The 16,366-nt window shown below is 40.9% G+C and overlaps 1 long non-coding RNA gene across 2 annotated transcripts in view; it reads left to right on the top strand.

The window, feature by feature from the left end:
- The window catches only part of LOC136011320 (uncharacterized), a 35,467-nt gene extending 28,541 nt beyond the window's left edge, over positions 1–6,926 (top strand). Inside the window, exons 2-3 of one of the 2 annotated variants that reach the window (XR_010611332.1) lie at positions 2,194–2,269; positions 6,749–6,926. This is a non-coding gene — a long non-coding RNA (uncharacterized LOC136011320). Of the gene's footprint in view, positions 1–2,193; positions 2,270–5,059; positions 5,131–6,748 lie in introns of those variants that run through there. The other variant, XR_010611333.1, reaches the window with a different exon arrangement.
- Positions 6,927–16,366: the final 9,440 nt, after the last annotated feature.

Genomic DNA, 16,366 nt, shown 5'->3' with positions numbered 1-16,366 from the left:
ACGTCAAATTATTTTAATTCTATTTCTTTATGCAGGCAATTGAGGTGGTTGTACAGGGCTGGAGGGAATCTAACATAACATGAGAACAGCTGTAGCAGGTTAGAGGTCCTGTTAACCCCATGCCTTGTCTCCACTATGGCTGAAAGAAAAGACTTAAAGTGCAGAGTAAGACCATGGTCATACTTCTTAGAAGCACTTTTCTAACTTCCAACAATTGGATGCCTAGGGACTTCCCAGGAATCAGATCTAGTTCCTCTAGGCTTCTGTCCTGGGTTCAGCAGTAGCAGTCATTTTTCTCCTTCTTAGTAGCTGGTGCAGCGCTGTGTTTTGACTTTCAGTCTGGGAACAGAGCTGATAACACAAATGTTTTAGTCTGACCAAGGACTTTCTGAGCCTCATGCTCTGCCAGGGAGGAGGGGAGGCCGTGAGGAAGCAGAGACAGGACACCTGACCCAAACCGACAAAAGACGTACTCCATACCACAGCACGTCATGCCCAGGATGTAACGGGGAGTTACCCGGAAGGGCTAGGGCACTGCAGGGTTGGACAAGGTATCGGTTGGTGCTCAGTCGGGTGGGGTTGGGCGAGTTATGGGTCGGCTGGTGCTGAGGTGTTGTATTCTCTTCCCTTGTTATTTCCTTTATCATTATTATCATTGGTGGTAGCAGTAGTTATTTGTGTTATACCTTAGTTACTAAACTGTTCTTATCTCAACCCGTGGGAGTTGCATTCTTTCGATTCTCCTTCCCATCCTTCCAGGAGCAGGGGGAGGGCAAGAAGTGGGGGAGTGAGTGAACGAGCTGTGTGGTTGGGTTTAAACCACGACAACTTCCTAAGGCCTGCTCTGATTTTTTATCTCTGAATTCAAGCAGCCACTTTTTTAACACATGAAGACTTTTGACACCCTGGTGCAAAGGCTTCCACAGCAGAACTGCACTCTGCATGGTTAAGCATTTCCTTTTGATTCTGCCTGCTTGCTTAATCTCATAATGAGTGTCCAACCTACTGCACATGTGCTCCCTCATACTGCTATTCAGCTGTCTCTTTTCTAGGCTGAGCCATCCTGATCTGCCTGTGCAGAATCCAGCCTTACCTTAATTATCCTTGATAAATGTAGGACTTCTCTTATCTTACCTCCTTCCCAAGACAGGGAGACACTGAAATTAAAGACAGCATTCAAGATTCACACATATCACAAATTTACATAAAGATGTTATTTCTTTGTTTTGTTCTCTATTGCTTTCCTAAAATCCTAATATACAGTTTTCCTTCTTTCAATAGCTTCTGCATACTGAGCTATTTTTATAGAATTTTCTATTCTAATCCCCAAATATTATGCTTGAATGGCTTCAAGACCACTACTTTAGATTTTTTTTCATGTTCTAGGTTATATTTTAGTAGAAAATGTTTCCAACATCCCTTGCTATGAACAGAAGAAGCTGCTCTTGAGCATGAATGAACTTTTACTTCCTTCATTGAGAGATAGACTCAGTCCTAATTCAGTCCCTAAACCCCTAGTTGAAGTTAGCCATCTTGGCTTCTACTTTATTTCTGAGTCTGTTTTCTATTATAAAACAAGATACAGTCGCTGTCTACAGTTCTTGTTGCTTCAACATAGCACAGCTGCATAAGGGTTACAGGTCTTATTACTTGTTGGAGCTCCCACTAATGGCTTCAGCTATGGAGAGTATCTTAGTAGCATGTGAAACTTGGGATGTTATCAGGACTCTGTTTAGAGACCACCTCTGAAATTAACCATTCACTTGAGAGCATTTTTTCTTTCTTTCTTTTTCTTTCCCAAAAAGTGAAGTTAAATTATTCACAGTCTCTGTAAAAAGAATCAAAAAATGAGCCACATTTGGGGCCTTTTCTTAGATGTTTTGTTCCTCATAGAAACAATGGATTTCAGTGTTTACTGTCTCTTATTTAGGTTACTGGAGAGTGCTTTTATAAGCAATGTAGGAGTTTCCCACCAATAGTGGAGTCTGTGAGAAATAGCAGTAGTTCAGAATGTCAGTACATTTCCTTCTTACTTAGCTTTATTTAGTCTTTACTACTAATTGCCATCGTTTTTGGTGGCTAAAGTTAATTTTTGGCTGCTTTTTTCCTCTGCGAGATTGTTTCATATAGCTAAGTCAGCAGTTTACATACTTTATCTAGAAACTCATGGTGTCCTTTTCTTATTCTAAACAGCTAGTGAAGCAAAATGGAAACTGGAGCAGACACACATCAACTTCCTCAAGAAGCAGGCTCCACTGATTTTCTGCTAGTGAGTAAATCAGAGCTCACTAACAAACTTCTGAGGTTTTATCCTTATTTGTTGTATGACCTTACAAACTTCATACGACCTGTGCTGACCATCCACAGAAGGAGCTAATTAATATGGTGTCGTAAAGTTTAACGAGTGTTTGTTATAGCTTCTTTAACCCTTGTGGGAAAGGTATTGGTCAGTACAATTGTGGTCACTGACTGACATTTCTATATACAAGAAAATGGTGAATTATTTTTCGGAGATATTCCAACTATAACTACGGAAGATTAAATATTCCTGAATGAATACAGCTCACTGATATTAATTGCAAAGGACAATATAAAAAAGGGTAGTTTTTTTACCACTTGCTTTACCAAGGAAAATATGACCTTGGTAAACTGTCTGGTTTCAGTTACCCACTGTCTATTCACACTTGTAAGGTTTCTTTGAATAAGAAAGCCTAATGCTGTGTATCACATAGGAGTATGGTTGCGACATCCAGCTAAGATTTTCGTTTATCAGACAGTTCCTGATTAAGTTTATCTTTAAGATGCCTCCATCTCCTGTGGATATTCAGTCTTTCCCCTCTCTGTTTCAAATGCATGCAGAATACCAAACACAGACAATAGCATTAGTTATTGTGCAAAATGCTGAGCTCCAAATTGACCAAAGGAAATCGTTGTACATGAAGGCAGGTATCAGCAGTTTAAACAGTGATATTGATTTAAGATTATAGGAGAATGCAGGATTTTTAATAAAATGGTGAAACTTGTGGACTGGTTTGTAATTTTATAGCCATTTAGGCTGCCAGTGTAACAGCAAGCATAAAATGCCCTCCACTCTGCTGTCAGCGGTGACACAAACTGAAAAGCCTTTCAGACTCAAGTTTTCTATATGTAAGACTCACCACATCACTGATACAGAGCAATGTTTGGCTGTTGGTGTTTAGTTGTAATCTAGCAATTAATTTAATTAACTAATTAATTAATCTAGCAATTAATTTAATTAACTAATTAATTACAATGTATATTTATTTATAATAATTTATTATAATTAATTTTATATGAATTAATTTAATTAATTGATGTAATTTAGCACTAGCAAAAGATTATATTTAATTCAGTCTTGTAAGCTTAGGTGCTCTCCCACATTAGTATTTCTCCTACTGAAATGGGTGCAGTTTACCATGTGAATGTGTGTGTCAATTGTCAAAGAGGAGAATACAGTCACTCCGTATTTATTCAAAGATAATAATAAAGTAAGTTTCTTTACCGGAGGAAATGTCTTGAGTACTTTGAAATAGTAATTTTATATAATCATAGAATCCTAGAACACTTTGTGTTGGAAGGGGCCTTAAAGCTCATCCAGTTCCAACCCCTGCTACAGGCAGCGACACCTTCCACTAGAGCAGCTTGCTCCAAGCGCCTGTGTCCAACCTGGCCTTGAGCACTGCCAGGGATGGGGCAGCCACAGCTTCTCTGGGCACCCTGTGCCAGTGCCTCAGCACCCTCACAGGGAAGAACTTTAAGGAAAGAAATTCTCAGTTACAGCTCATTTTTCCCAACCAAAACCAAAACCTAAATAACCCCCAACCACCAGCACACACAAAGCTCTGCAATTGCACTTACTCCTTTAAACACGACCGCTAGCACGGCTCATCCTGTGGGAGATGGACCACCCAAATGAATATTTGAGAGACTTTTGCAAAGCCAAAATTTGGATTGAGCTTTTAGGAACTTGACTTATTTGTGCTGCTGGGAGAAACAGTGCTGCTCTTTGTTTGGTGCGTGCTGAGGGAGAGATGCACAGATGCTGTTTCCTGAAAAGGTTTTCTTAGCTGTCGGTGCTGCTATTTAACAGCAATAATAAATGATAACATTTTGCAATTCTGAAGTCACTTTAATCCAAAGAGCACCAAGTGTGCTCAGAGAGACTCCTCTAGAAGGAACTGTGGATACAACTGCAAAGGGCAGGTTTTCCCCAGCTAGGACAAGCTGGACCAAATGCATTTGCCTCAGCAGAAAACATGTGCTTCTATACAAATTTCTTAACTTAAATCAACACAGACCCAAGCCGAAGGAAAAGCCATGGCAGGAATGTGGCCTTAGTGATGGAATTACTGACAGAGCTGATAGAAATAAATCGGGGCAGTACAACTTTATCTTAAAATTCATTTATCATATTTATTATGGGATAAAGGCTCAAAAAGGGGAAGGCTTTGAAATTCAGGGGACAGTATCCCATCTACCAGTTTGGAAAATACCCATTCTTTTAATTTCTTCAGGTTAATTTAAAGGAAATGTGAATCTTTCAATACTAATGAGAAATTAGCTTGTAAACTGCTTGTGACAGAACTGATGGCACTATTAGAGCGTTCTGTTTGAGGTCTCTCTGCATCACCCCATGAAAATAAATAACGAGAAAGGGTAAATGCTTTGCTTGTGAAAAAAAATATTAATTCAAGTCTAAAAAGGCCCTGCGTTCAAAGGGATGCTGTAAGAAAACATTCGAAGTGTTATACAACGCTACAACTCCCCTACCATCAGATGCGACCCTCCATTCACCGTAGTACCTGAAGTGATAGAGGTTTTTGTGCTGGGCAAGCAATTACTGAGAGTTCTAGGACTGTAAGATCGCTATTCATGTCTGGGGAAGGACAGCAAGGCCAGGTTGGATGGGGCTTGGAGCAACCTGGTCTAATGGGAGGTGTTGGAACTGGATGAGATTTAAGGTCCCTTCCAACCCAAACCAGTTTAAGATTCTACAAAATGTGGGGAAGTTCATATAGCCATTTCCATTGCTTTTCAGGTTAGGTTTTCCATGAGCATTCTTGTGCCTGACTGCTCCTTACTACAGAGAGATGCTAGGTAGAGGCTTGTAAGTATGGGAAGGTGGGTGTTCAGCATGTGTGGCTGTACTTTGGCAAGCACTTTGTAGTATTTATACCAGACTCATTCATAACACTCCTTGATCTGGATTATCAGTTTGTCATGCAAATAGAACTGGAAATGGAGTGAGGGGCTCAGGTTTTCTCTCCGTATTGCCTTGATTTTAGAAACTGCTGTTATACACAGCATAGATGTGGGAAAGAGAAGCAAGCAAGAAGGCATGTGCCAGGGTGATGTTATCTGGTTCAAAACTGCAGTAAAAGAATTAGACACAAGCTTGGTGTGAACTGGGCCACTGGGACAGCCCCAGGCTTCAAGCCAGGAGTACACATTACACAGCAGCTGCTCCGTGCTCCCGGGTCTCTCCTGTATCTGAAACCTTTGTGCATTGGGTGCTTCTGCTTGCCAGGCTGCTGGGCTGTCTGCAGTGTTGGTGCCACACTGAGAAACACACAAGTTCTTCATGTCAGGGCTAAGGAGCACAGAGCAAGGCCAGCCTAAAGCTGCCTCTTTTTACCCAGGGCCAGAGAACCACAAGGAGGTAGCACAAACTTATATTGTATTTTCAGAAACATGGTGAGAAAAACATCTGAGTCCATCACCACTGTCAGGCCCTACTTAGGGAAGCACAGGGATGAGCTTCCAGACAAGGATATTTTCTTCATTATGTCTTTAGTGCAGCTTTGGTTTTAACAGTCCTTTTGATTATAGAGTAACCCACTGTTTCTGAGTATATTTATTTGTTTGTCATTTTAAATTACTTTATCTTCAAAGGCTGGTTCATTGTGGTGTTACCCGTAGAAGAAACTGAAATAGCTCATGTGCATTGAAGCCTACACAGAATCTTACCAAGTTTTCTGATTATAAAAGTTTTGACTAAAAGGAAAATAAATATACAGGTGAAAAATGTGACCTAAGAGCTCGCATTATTCAAAGGGCTCCTTATTTTCTTTCAAATAAGCTTTAATAACATTATATATACATATTTTACAATATTGAAACTGGCAAACTATTCAAACCTAAAAAAACTTCTCATAGTTGCATTTAATTATTTCTACTTCTTTGAAGCTTAACATATTTTCACCATATGGCCAGCATTTAATTTTCCTATTTTTCTAGTGGAGATTGAATTAAAATTGTTATTTGGTTTAGTAAAAACCTTCAACATATCTGTGTAGCAAGTCAAGGGTTCTGGAGGCTTGCTCTTCACTATCATCCCATATTTTTCTTAACAGCTTGCTCCAAAAACTGGTGAAGTCAACAAAGCTATTGCCATCAGTAGCTTTGGGTCAAGCTCTATGAGAACAAGACAGTTCTCCACTCCTGCTGTGAAGCCAGTGACAGAACCACAATACGTTAATATCACCATAGTTTCCACAAAAATAGTGGCTGTGTGCCACATGGTGGGTGGTATTTTACCAGCCAGAGAGAAATTGAGCTAAGAGGCACATAAAATGACAATGAGACAAGAAGCATTTTATACCCCAGTTGTCAGAGGAGACTCTCTTGTTGCCTAGATAGTCTTGTTTAACCCACTACATAAAACAGATGTATCACTTACCCTCCATAAAGCCTGCTTGCTTAAGCTTGGATTAATCATGTCTTCCAGGTGGGCATCTTAACTGGACTGAAGATGACAAATGACCTGAAGTCACACAAATGACCTGAAGTTGAAGTAAAACCCAAAACATTCTGAAAGCATCATCTTCTATTTACTAACATGAGACTGGCATTCCTGTAAAAGGAAGTTATGCCAAGGAAAGAAGTAAATACCATGTTTTGCTAGCTCAATGGCTAACTCCCAACTATAAGCTAATTAAGGTTATCTAGGGTAAGATGTTGTAATATGCAAAAGACAAAACAAATTATGCCTCCTAGATACATTAAAGAAGACCTGGGCACAAGGTATGCAACGTTTTTAAGTCCCTTATAGCTGTTTACAAAGCCATTCTTTCTATAAAACAAATTATGGTTGCCAATCCTTTACACCATTTCGTTTCATAAAGTCATGTTTTTCTTCTAAGAAAACATTCGTATTATTGAAACTAAAGGTTCAAGTTCCTAAAGCTCATTCCTCATTGAATGCAGGTAAGCAACTTAACCAGGCTGCTCAAGTGCTCTTATTTAACCACATGCTTTAACTGCCATTCAGCAGCTGGGCCAAGAAAAGCAGGTTTATATGGAAATGAGAACCTCAAAAAGTTCTCATCTATTCCGTCATTCATTGTAGAGCTGCTTCGTAGCTCCATGTCTCAGCTTCTTGCAAGAAGTACTTTTCAGGCGGAGTTCAAACCTGCTGCCTACACCAGAATCTTCATCCTGAGATCTAAATTAGGAGGCAGTATTTCTCTTTATGCATCAGAATGTCCTGAATTGAGTAGACCTGTCACGAATGCAACATAAACTATGATGTTCACAGACTCCAGATTCATGCCTGGAAAGCAAATATTTGCTACGGGCAAAGAACCACTCAGCAGGAAGAGAGGAGCTCTGGATTCCAGCCTCTGGATGCATGTTTGTATGAGGAAATTTAATTCAGTTCCCTAAAAATCATGTTTTACAGTCCTGTGTCCATACGTCTCTTCATCCATCAACCTACCCAATAATTTTTTCTACTATTGTTCTATCATCACAAAAGTTGACAAGAGACTAGAAATCTCCAGGGTAGGAAATTCCCATATAGCATTAAAAATTACTGGTTTCATAGAGGAGAGAAATTCACTGCAGGATCTCCACAAGGAGAAAGGCAAAATTTGAAGCTCACCTGGCTGGCAGCTAAAATGGACCAAGTGGAAATCAGGAGGCCAACTCCCCCACTGGAGTCTGAAAGTATTATTGATTAAAATAAATCTCTATTTTTCTAAAGTAATATTTTATTTTTATAGATGTTTTTGAACTAATGATAAGATTTTTTGTTACTACAGTATGAAAGCTTAGATTGTGTTTGACGTAGTGGGTGAAATTGTGCTTCCAAAGCACTGGGTGTTTTAGCACTGACCAGCCAGAACTTCTTGCCATGCTATCTTCTTAAACACAAAGCGCAGCTGTGAATACATCTGTTGCTTTATTTTGGTTTGTTTCTGATTTTGCATTGCTTGGTTTGGCCGTCGAGCAGAGGGGGGACTCGGGGTAGGAACTTGTTGCTGTATCTGTCATCTCACCTGAAGCAGTTCTCGAGGCTTCTATAAACAGTATATTCTTTGGCTCTTCTACAAAAATGTGAGACTATTCAGATAGAGCTGTAACTGATGCTACATCCGCTGCTTGGAAAAGATTTCATGTAAAGATTAGCCAAAAGAACAAAAGACCTTTCTTCACTTTCATTTATTCATGGCGTATTCAGTTTACTTTTTATCAATCCTTTCACAAAAATAAACCCTACACACAACTTAATCTGTGTAGAAATGAACCCTTCCATTTCAGTTGCGTTGTGGGAATGAACCATGCAGGATTGTGAGCACTTGCTTGAGACATGGGGAACTAATCAATGTTGAAATGTAAAATGATGCAATTAGCCCTTGTTTTAAAAATCACAACATCCAAGCAAGCAAAGAAGCAAACACTGTTTGCTTTCCTTCCAAGAAATCTTCTTATTTCCATGGTTCTTTTATTTAAAGCTTATTTCCTCTTTGTCTTATATCACAGAATCACAGAATCCCAAGGGTTGGAAGGGACCTAAAAAGATCATCTAGTCCAACCCCCCTGCAAGAGCAGGGTAACCTACAGTACATCACACAGGAACTTGTCCAGGCGGGCCTTGAATATCTCCAGTGTAGGAGACTCCACAACCCCCCTGGGCAGCCTGTTCCAGTGCTCTGTCACTCTTACAGTAAAGAAGTTCTTCCTGATGTTAACGTGGAACTTCCTATGTTCCAGTTTACACCCATTGCCCCTTGTCCTATCACTGGATATCACTGAAAAAAGCCTAGCTCCATCATCCTGACACCTACCCTTCACATATTTGTAAACATTGATGAGGTCACCCCTCAGTCTCCTCTTCTCCAAGCTAAAGAGACCCAGCTCCCTCAGCCTCTCCTCATAAGGGAGATGTTCCACTCCCTTAATCATCTTTGTGGCTCTGCGCTGGACTCCTTCAAGCAATTCCCTGTCCTTCTTGAACAGAGGGGCCCAGAACTGGACGCAATATTCCAGATGCGGCCTCACCAAGGCTGAGTAGAGGGGGAGGAGAACCTCTCTTGACCTACTAACCACTCCCTTTCTAATGCACCCTAAGATGCCATTTGCCTTCTTGGCCACAAGAGCACATTGCTGGCTCATGGTCATCCTCCTATCCACCAGGACCCCCAGGTCCCTTTCCCCTTCACTACTTTCCAGCAGGTCAACCCCCAACCTGTACTGGTACATGGGGTTGTTCTTCCCCAGATGCAAGACTCTACACTTGCCCTTGTTAAATTTCATCAAGTTTCTCCCCGCCCAACTCTCCAGCCTGTCCAGGTCTCGCTGAATGGCAGCACAGTCCTCTGGTGTGTCAGCCACTCCTCCCAGTTTTGTGTCATCAGCAAATATGATAAATGATTTCTCATTATAATGTAGTTTTCATCCTTGAGCTATTAGATGTCACCAACTTGAACAAAGGAGTCGTCACATAAGTCATTATATGACTTTCATTTTTCTATCAGAATCCTAAGGCTACTATTGTAAGGGCATGAATTCCAGTCTTCAACAACACATATCATCCTTAATCTTATTAATGTTAATCCTATTTTATGGCACTATGGACCTTGCAGGGTAAAGCTTAATGTACTTAAATAGTGATATTACTGCTCTGATATTACTGCAGTGAGGTGCCATTAACCAGTCTGCACCTCTTAAAGTCTCAGGGAATCAAATCTAGTCTATAGGGATGAAAGAAAAGGAGGCAGAGAGGAAGGGAAGGAAGGAGGGAATAAGGAGGGGAGGAGAGAAAAAGAAAGAAAAAGCAAGCAGGAAGGAAATTAAGAAAGGCAGGGAAGAAAGGAATACATAAAGAAAAAGGACTAATTTGAGTAATGAGAAAAAACAGAATGCACTAATGAGGAAGGTACAGATTGTTCCTTTTTTACCCACAGTGCTTACCAACCAGCAGCAGGAGGATTGTGCATATTCACAGGAAACATCCTGCTGTGGGATGTGAGGCTTATAGAGATATGCTTCTAATGTCCTGACACCATTTAGTTGCTGCCCACAACCAGTAGCTGTTTGCAGAGGAAACCTGCGTGTCTCAGTGGTAATCCAGCATAAATCAGACACAGACAGGTGGAACCTGCTCTAAAATCCACAGAGGTATCTCCTCGTGTTGTCTTTAGGAGGCTTCTACTCAGGTCCATAATGGATACGCAAAAAGACATCGGACCTCCTTTCCTCTGTCCTATTTTCTTTCTTTCAAGCTTTTGTAGAATGAGTCAGAAAACTCTTAGGAAGCAAGGACACAGCATTCATGTTCTGAAGAGCAAATGACACTGTATCCTCCTAATCCTCCTAACTCCACTCAGTTTAACATGAGCACCTATTTGCTGCAGCTCCCCTTAGAACCATCACCTCGCTCCTCCTGTCCCACTGTGTGGAAGATCAGTATGATCCACAGAGTGTTGAATGTGGCCTCATTGAATCTGAACCTGCTAGGAGACCAGCATAGTGCCAGCAGTCAGAAATAGCATCAGATACACCATGAACTTTATGACTCACTAGGGAATTATTTTGTACCAAATACTTCTAACTGAGTAAGGCTGGTGATGGACACTTCATCAGTACATCGCAAGGTATGTACTTAACAGCAAACACTACTTTCCTTCACTCTTTACCACACACAATTTGCTATCTAATCTCTGATGGTGGTGCTTGCAGAATGACTTAGTACCGTGCACATGGACTGCACGCATTTCCCCTTTAAAATACTGTTTTCCTTTTCTAGGTGCTGTTGGCTGGGTGCCTGTGTACAGGATGTCCAGTTTGTTTTTCCACCAGCCACCACTGCTGTGGGAGGTCGCTCCTAGATCAGGACCAATCTCTTTGAGCTTGCCTCCTGAACCCAGGAAGAATGAGCACACAGGCTCAGGCACTATTTACAGGAGTTTCAGTGAGAAACATGAGTGCCAAATGAGGACTGTTTTGTTTTCATGTTTTGCCTTTGTATTGCTCAGTTAAAACAAGTTAATTTTAAACTGAATGTTTAAAGAAAGGGAAAACAGAGCAGCTCTTTATGAGGTGTTATTTTTAGTTTCACCAATCCAAAATGACTGACAGAGGAATTCTGATTTCTTTAGGTTTAGACCTTGCAGGGTTATTTATCATCAAATAAACTTTTGCATTACTTTATAGACCTTGCTAGTCAAGGATTTACTCCTGGATGAACACTCACGATCATCATGTAATACAGCATAGCAGAAGCCGGCGCAGACGGTGCTATATTGCTGAAGCTTGAAATTCTACACAGGAGCACTGGAAAAGCTTCTGTTAGGCAGAAGTCCCATTAGATTTCACCCCATTGGATTCCTTCTGTTCTCACTGGCTTTTTGTCCTGTCTCACTGCTTATTTCTCTCACCCTGTGCAGCACAGAAAGCTGAAAAGACATATACTAATATTTTCTGATATAAGACATGATATTCAGTCTCACTTTCAGCTGCCCCGAAAGGAAAAACTTTTCTTTGTATGCATTTGGGCAGAGTTTCTCTATGGTGTTTCTCCCAGAGAGTCATCCTCATCCTTGACCTGAGGGAATGCTCAGCTAGTCTCAGTGCATCAGCAGTGTCTGTAAAAGGTCCTGCAGACAGATCAGGGCATGCTGTGCCCTGGTGTCCTCCCTTCATTGCCCAAGCATTCTGCTTTGATAGCAGTTCCAGATTGCTGGGTCTGATTCTCAATAAGCAAGAAGCAGTTCTATGTTAATAGTCAGTATTCAGCTCAGCTAAGCATTACTCAGCTAAGGAATATGACTCCTCCTAAACCTCTTAGTTTTTATTTGGAAGAAGCAATTGCATTTTGATCTGCTGAGCACAAGGGTTTCACTTCAGAAGCCATTAACCAAGCAGTCTAATTAGATCAGTGCTATTAGATGTACCCATGTCCACTTCTGACCCTGTTCTTGACATTCTGTGGCCACTGCTGAGCCATAGATTTTATTAGCTCCACATTCCGGTTCCAGTACCCACTGCTTGCTCAAATGCATGGGCCCTGCCTTGTGTAGCTGAACTACATGACAGGTTGACTATCATCTTTTCTTGCGCAGCCTGGGAAGGGCATAACATCATTTTAAATGTATGAATGCCATGAGGATGCTTTCAAGCTTCACAGCAACTACTTCTGCTTCTCCTGCTGCCTCAAAGACGTGTGTGTATGAGGGGAGGGGGAACAGAGACTGCTCCTGAATCGATGACCCAAAGAAAATGCCATTCTGAACAGTGGATGAGACTTTCCCAGGAGAGGTGCTCAGTGTCAAAAATGATCTTTGTTTTACTGTCATAAAATTCATTCTGGCAGGTTGTGGCTAGGCTGGATAGTTCAGCGCAGAGGGCACTGGAGGGAACTGCTTTCCTATCAACCTGCGTACCAGAAATATGCAGCTTCACCTTGAATAATTGATCCTGGTACACTTAGTCATAAGAATGTACAGGTATTTCCATAGATGGGAAACACTTCCAAAATACAGATGGTAATAATTTGATAACAAAACCCTCTGTATTTCTGCTTTTGTTGTTTCTTTTCACATTTACCAGACTATGTTCTAAGGTGAAGATAGACTGACACAGATGGATTATCCTACAGAGCTCTGAGAGCTAGCCTGACCTTTTTATATGTGTGACACTAAAGCAGCGCATACCATGACAGTGTAAGTTGGACTAAGCTCCCCATGTGAGCTTTAAATCAGGTATCTGAGGTGTCGCCAGCATGGGCACCATTGCACTGAATTGGTTGCCTACTGTAACTCCAGGACTTCGGGTGAATTCATGCATCTTCGTGATTCAACTAAAAATTCTTTGTGTTTTTGTTTCAGCACAATGTGAAACTCATATTCTGATTTGATTTCAATATGAACATGGCTGAGGTTTGATGGACTTGACTGAATTTTGTCTTGAAATCTTGTTTTCTTTTGTTTTCCTTAGCAAAGTAAAGACATACTAGAAATGTGTAGAATACTCATTTCTGTGACTGTAATATTGAATCTTGGGCTGTGGCTCTTGCAGACTGAACTCTGCATTGGTGCTTTGGTGCATTTGCAAACCTCAGGCCATGTGGAGATAATTCAGCCAACACAGGCTGAGATTGTTGGTGCTGCTGAGAAGTCATCAGATCCCACTCATCTCAGCTGGCCTCTTTCCGTCCTCCTTGCAATGCCTAAGTATCCTGAAGGTATGTATGCATGGGAGCAATAGAAAGTGTGAGTAAGTTTTTACTGGGGAGTTGATGGTCTAATTTGAGAACCAAGGGTTAAGCTCCCACACTCATGTTCCTCTAAAATAGGTGTCAAAATCATAGTGAAAAATATGGCTTGCTTTTAGCAGAAAAGCTAATCACTAAATAGCTCTTTCTGTACTTACTCGACACGTGTCACATAGATGGTGCCAAGAGAAGTGGAACCTTCATCTGCCTATGCAGACATCTCCTGCAAAGCACCTCATCACCTCATCAACTGTGTGCTTCTTCCCACTGACAGAGGATGCAAAACTTCACAAACTGAAGACCACGTCAGGGTGAGCAGAGAGCTAAAGCTTCAGTGGTTCAGGTAATAAAGAATGGGTGCATGGTCAGCAGGGAAGTGTCACTGATGCTGGAACCCAGAGTTCAGACAAATGCAGCATAAAAATCCTAGAGGGAATGACTAATATTTTTCCTTAAATTCCCCTCATTCATCTACATGGGGAAAGAATGACAGCCAGCAAAAACAAAACTCCTGAAAAGTCATTTTGTGTTTTTCCTGCTTAGATAGAACTGAAGGGTACGATCTTGTATTTATAGATATATAAATTAAAATGTTAAAAGTAATTGTACACAAAAATAATCCCACAATAATTCAAGTCCTCAAATAATTCGTATGTCAGAATAGCCAACACAAACTCAGAAAAGAGGCAAAAGGGAGAATCAAAAGGGAAAACTATGGTGGAGTATCAGGAAGGGCAAGAAACAACTGTAAGGAACTAAAGGTATAGAAGAGGTCTGAGAAATAAGGGGTGAAGAGATAAAGCTATTATTGTCCACATCCAGGAGGATGTGGCTAAATCATGAGACTCCTTAGCTAATAAAAGCGTTGGATACATGAAAATACCTGCATCTTCCCACGACAGTGAGCTTCGTTTTGTTCTCTTCTTACTGTCTGTGAAGTAAACATGAACGTAAAAAGGGAAAAGTTTATTTTGTTTCATTTCTTTCATTTCCACCCAAAGCAATTTTGTTCTTTATACATTTCTTCACATGCCAGCGGTCAACATTTTGACTTTAGCAAGAAGCAGCCTAAGTCAATAAAAGAGAACTCCAAGTGTCATGCACAATAAAGACTTGGGTACAGTTTTCCAAATGACTGTAAAGCAACATTTACTGAAAAGCAGGCAAAGAACTCATATCTAGAAATCAAATCTCTGCTTGTAAATGCCAGAGGTTAAATTCTCTTTTCAAAAAGCTCTCACATATATCTCTCAGGCATGTCCTACCCTTGCTTAAACATTTGAGAGAGGAAAAGTATCTGGGATAGGTGAGAACATTTCCATAGTCGTGTGTTGGAAATCTACAGAACAAAATTGAATTACTTCACTCTTTTAAATGACATTTCTAATTTTCACTTATCAAGTCTTATGAGGTATAATACAACTTTTAAAGGCAAACAGAAAAGTCAAATAACAGCAACAAAAGACACATCCCAGTGTGTATTTATTTTACTTTCTAATTCAAGTCAGTCCAATTGTGCTGCAGGGTATTTAGTTTATGCAATGCTGAAGTTTGAAAACTACACCCAAAATTATTTTGGGATCATATTTAGTGAGATTTATAACACAGGAATGATTGATTTACTTGCATGTTTTGACATTTTGTAGTTTGCTCAGCCCGTGCTCAAATTCTGACACAGGCAGGCTTTAAAAACTCACATTCATAGCAAAGAAAAACATCTTTCTTTATCATCCATTTCCTAAAGTGAAGACCAAATTTTAAAAGTAGGTATTGATTTTGATATGATTTTGATTTTTAAATTGTATCACATCCAGTTGACAACCAGTCACTAGTGGTGTCCCTCAGGGCTCGGTGTTAGGGCCACTGTTGTTTAATACCTTCATCGATGATCTGGATGAAGGGGTCAAGTGCACCCTCAGTAAATTTGCATGTGACACCAAATTGGAGGGTAGTGTTGATCTGCTGGAGGGTAGGAAGGTTCTGCAGAGGGATGTGGACAGGCTGGTCCTGTTGGGCGATGGCTGGTTTCACAGTCCAGTTAATTGTACTATGTGAAGTACTGGTCTTCAGAGAGATGGAGTTCAATACTTTCCAGTATCTGAAGGGGGCCTATAAGGATGCTGGGGAGGGACTCTTCGTCAGGGACTGTAGTGACAGGACAAGGGGTAACGGGTTCAAACTTAAACAGGGGAAGTTTAGATTGGATATAAGGAGGAAATTCTTTCCTGTTAGGGTGGTGAGGCTCTGGAATGGGTTGCCCAGGGAGGTTGTGAGTGCTCCATCCCTGGCAGTGTTCAAGGCCAGGTTGGAAGAAGCCTTGGGTGAGATGGTTTAGTGTGAGGTGTCCCTGCCCATGGCAGGGGGGTTGGAACTGGATGATCTTGAGGTCCTTTCCAACCCTAACTATTCTATGATTCTAAGATTTAGTGGTTATAGTTAATTATACAGCTTCTGGTCTGAAAAAATGACATATTAGGGCCTTCTCATACTATTTTCCATTCACTGGGAATTGGGAACAAACCTCCACCATCTTTCCCAGCAGCATGATCAATATTGGACACATTGCAGAACTGGGAATTTGATAAATGCCCAAACACCACAAGGCTTTTCCTGCTGTGTCCTGGTGCAACAAATGGCATGGTTAAGGGTAGCTTTTCAGATGTGCCCTGTTAAGGCTAATTCTGTGCATTGCTAGCAGTAATCATGCTCCTTACTCCCTTTGGAGCTTTTTAGAATCCTCCTGTAGCTCAGACTAGAAATGACTTCCCCAAGCTGTGCAAGCGCAAGGATCACTTGCCTTTTATCTCCTGCTCAGTCTGTGGAATAAAACCAAAATCAAAATCACTTGCT

This window comes from Lathamus discolor, chromosome 3 (assembly GCF_037157495.1).
Source record: "Lathamus discolor isolate bLatDis1 chromosome 3, bLatDis1.hap1, whole genome shotgun sequence".
In the NCBI taxonomy this organism is placed as follows: Eukaryota; Metazoa; Chordata; class Aves; order Psittaciformes; family Psittacidae; genus Lathamus; species Lathamus discolor.
Note: the sequence above shows the minus strand (reverse complement) of the source record. Positions and strands in the feature narration are given on the sequence as shown.